Below are 4296 nucleotides of genomic sequence, written 5' to 3'. Positions count from 1 at the left end.
CTATCTATCTATCTATCTATCTATCTATCTATCTATCTATCTATCTATTATTCTACTTACTTAACACCTTTTACATAAAGTCTCCTTCGGATGATTACTTTGCGGGGAAATCAATAGTTCGAAAATAGAGAGACTTTATTCTTCAATCCGATTTTTATGAGGATTTATCTATAACTTGCCCTATACCCCATATAAGGCTTTTTCTTATTTAAAATATTTTATAAAAAATATGAGTTTTACGAAAACAATAGGTACGTAATTTTGTCCACAATATACCTAACTCCTATATAAGATCCTATTTAAGAAAATACTTTTAGTCCCATATATGTTTACCAAAAAAAAAAAAAAAAAACACATAACTCTTGATCTAATTACAATAAATTGGGCCCTTTATGATGCCTTCTATCAAAACACTCCAGTATTTTCAATCTGCTTATGGTCTGCTAAAACAGATAAATAATAATGCCAATAATAGTGTATAGAGGCTAGAAAGTGGTAGAGAGTTGGCAAAAGTAGCTGCATTATTTAAAAGACTCATTTTGAAATGCAAAAACTTGTGAGTTTTGTTTTTCTCTACACATAAACAATACAAATCCTTCAACAACAATTTTTTCACATTTAAATAATTTCGATTTTTTTTGTTTCATTATCCTTTCTACACACACACATAGAAAATCAGTTTGTTTTTTATTATACAACTCCTACTCATACTTAAGAATATTTCACACATGTGAAACATTTACAAAAATGCATATAAACTGCGTTTTGATTTGGTTTCTGATGTATAGCTGTTTTTCGATCAGCTTTATTCTTTGTAATGCACATGCAATCTTGTGCATTTCAATAAATATACAAAAATATACTTTAACAATTTATACATTTGTAGATTTATTGTAAAATCCAAACGGCATTAGTTTGGGAGTGTGTGTGTGTGTTTGAATTACTTATCTACTCCTTCCTTAATATTGAATTGCTTAACTTTAACTTTTTTGGGTGTAATTTTATTGCAACAAACTCTTGGTGCTTGGTAATATATTCTACTATATGCAATTTTTGCTGGCCATTATCCTTGTACGAATCTGAACTTCTATATAGACATTTTCATAATATTTTTGTTTACTTAAGTTTGTGTGCGTTTTTGTTTGCCTGCCGACTGCCTGCATGTGCAAGTGTTTGTAACTTTTTTTTACATTCAAAATGCATTTCATTGTTTTTTCTGTTTTTATCAAAAAAAGAACTGCATTTACTGCATTGTCAATGTTCTACTTCAGACATTTATATATTCTTTTTGGTTGTTGTTTTTTTGTACGCTTTTTTCTGTTGTGTTGATTTTTTGAGGTTATTTAAGTTGTATTTTCTCGGAATTGGGGGTTTGAGTCTTCAAAATGCAAACTTATTTTTGTTGTTGATTGCATTTCTTGCTAGTCATCGTCTGTGGTGATAGTATGAGGATTTCGTTTGCTTGATATTTCATTTCGTTTTTGAGTTTATAATTACATTTTGCCTCTGGAGTACTCTACTCGTACTTATTTTTTAGATATAAAAGAAGACCTATCAGCTATTTTTATATGGTGAGGGGCAGGCGATATAGAGGAAGAGGTAACATTTATTTTGGTAGTATATAAAAAAGTAAATTAATTTTTTATAAGGAAACAATTCCCCAAAAGATTAAAATGCAATAAGAGCCTTAAGATTTTTTGGAGATAAAAAGATGCAAGTATGACGTTAGCGTGGATGAGGGATGGGAGATTTGAAATGAAAATATTTTGTAAGTAATCTAGTTTTAAGAGAATTTAAATATATCAGCAGTAACATAATATCAATATAACAGAGTATTATTTAATAATTGTATATGCTTAATTTTTCAAATGTAAATAAAAAGAAGGACATGCTCGACAATGAATTTATATAAAAGTTATTTTTGGTAAAATTTATCCTAATATTAGTACAGATTAGAACTAAACTGAACTAGAACTGAACTAAAACTAAACTAGAACTGAACTAGAACTGTACTAGAACTGAACTAAAACTGAACTAGAACTGAACTAGAACTGAACTAGAACTGAACTAGAACTGAACTAGAACTGAACTAGAACTGAACTAGAACTGAACTAGAACTGAACTAGAACTGAACTAGAACTGAACTAGAACTGAAATAGAACTGAACTAGAACTGAACTAGAGCTTTACTTCAACTGAAGTTTGTGATCTTCGCTTCTGTGTTTTATTATATAATTTAGGAAAATGAGCAGATATCGTAGGTTCAGCTAATGATTTCTTGATCGTTATATTATAATATTTTTAAACAGAAACTACTTAAATATCAAGTTATTTAATATTTCATGAAACATATTGTGAAAAATCCTTCAAGTTATTAAAAATATTGCTTAAGCAATATTTCCAAATTATCCATACGTCACATGAGAATGGCTTATAAAATGCATGCCTATATAATAGATTAAGTGCTGTTTGTCATAATTTTTTGAGATACACTAATCCTTAGATTTAGAAAAAACCTCAAATGATTAATAAGCACAATGCAATAGTAAAACCTAACGAAAAATACAAGGCTACCAAAAAAAAAATACGTATAACTATACAAAAAGACATACTGATAAATGGAAACCATCACCACATCATATTCAGCGCACAAACTTACATGTTAAAAAAAACTCAAACCCTGACATATTGAAATTATAAATCATAAAGCTGAGAGCGGTAAAAAGCAATTCCTTTTAATTGAAAACTTATGCGAAACAAAAAAATGAGAAAGACACACAAACAAAAATTATTTGCCAACTGTAACAAAAAAAGGATAAATTTTATCCTTTTTTTAAGTAACACATACTCGCACACACACACACTAATGAAAATAAAATGCACTTTCAAAATAATATACATAAATATTTGGTTGCAAAACACATACTCTTACCAACAGCAGCAAGTTTCATAGGCATATAAGATTAAGTGATAGAGGCAGACAATGAAAAAAATGTGTTGCAACAAACTTTTTAAGTATGTTGCAGCATGTGTGAGCAATGGGGTGGTTGGTAGCCAAAAAAAAAAAAAAAAAAAAATACTAAATCTGTTGAAAACTGCAACTTTTTCTGTTGTTGTTGCCTTTACAAATACCCAAACTTATAGTGTTGCAATTGTGGTCGTTATTGTTGTCTCTAACAATCTAGGCCTTATAGGTTCTTCCTCTGCAGCTAAACAAACGAATTTGATTTTGTATTATAATCCATATAGACACGTTTGTAATAAGGACTTTAGGCCTTTTAATGATTGACTTGTAGCAGCAACAGCAACAAAACCCCTCAAAAAATCAGTTTTAGTAAATATTAGAAAGAAACAAACATGTGAATAAAAACGCATTCAATGCACAAAATCATTCATTTTAACAGGGCTACGAAAAAGAAGGATATTTTAGAAAAAGTTTAATTTTTTAGGTTTTGTACATATCTATACAAAAATACTTAAACATACATATTGTATGCACATACATGTGTATTGAAATACCCTACAGGTTTGGGTGTTTGTACCTTATTGGTGTATTTTTTTCCGATCTTAAACTCAAGTTAACCTGATCTACAACTAAAAATACACTATAAATAGAAACGAACTTTAGAAAAAGGATACATTGACTCCTCTAGAAACTGCTGGTGTATGTATAAATATTTTTTCATTTTCCATAAGTGTTTCATAAGTCTAAAAGTGTGTAGGCATATGCTTACATATGTATGTATATACATATGCTTATTTGTATGAGTATTGTATTTTATTAGCAAAAGATGCATTAAATCCGCATTGCAGCCAATATTGCAATTGCACTTATTGTTTTGTTGTGTTTTTAACTAAAATGTGTAGTAGTAGAAAATTTATATCCTTTTTGTTTTGTAAATCAAAGTTTTGTTTTTTTGTGCACAAATCACATGCACAAAAAATAAGCATATGAAAGTCAAAGTAGTCATATCCATGCTTTCACAAGGAGAACTTTAACAAACATGTGCTGAAATAAGTGCAATAAGCAGGACAAAGTGTAACGGGTATAACTTAAGGATTCTTAAGGGCCTTTTTTGAATAGGTCGTAAAGAAAACAAAATGTAGTGTGATAGAGCCCAAGGTGATTCTTCAGATCTAATGTAACATACATCCTTCAAAAAGTAACTAACTAACTGACTAACTAACCAACTAACTAACTAACTAACTAACTAACTAACTAACTAAGTAACTAACTAAGTAACTAACTAAGTAACTAACTAACTAACTAACTAACTAACTAACTAACTAACTAACT

General features: G+C 29.2%; 1 protein-coding gene across 10 annotated transcripts in view; it reads left to right on the top strand.

Moving 5' to 3' along the window:
- LOC111684952 (homeobox protein prospero) overlaps positions 1-4296 on the top strand; it is a 135365-nt gene that overhangs the window by 77235 nt on the left and 53834 nt on the right. The gene's annotated exons all lie outside the window — the stretch shown is intronic.

The sequence above is a fragment of the Lucilia cuprina genome, chromosome 4 (genome assembly GCF_022045245.1).
Source record: "Lucilia cuprina isolate Lc7/37 chromosome 4, ASM2204524v1, whole genome shotgun sequence".
NCBI classification, from domain to species: domain Eukaryota; kingdom Metazoa; phylum Arthropoda; class Insecta; order Diptera; family Calliphoridae; genus Lucilia; species Lucilia cuprina.
Note: the sequence above shows the minus strand (reverse complement) of the source record. Positions and strands in the feature narration are given on the sequence as shown.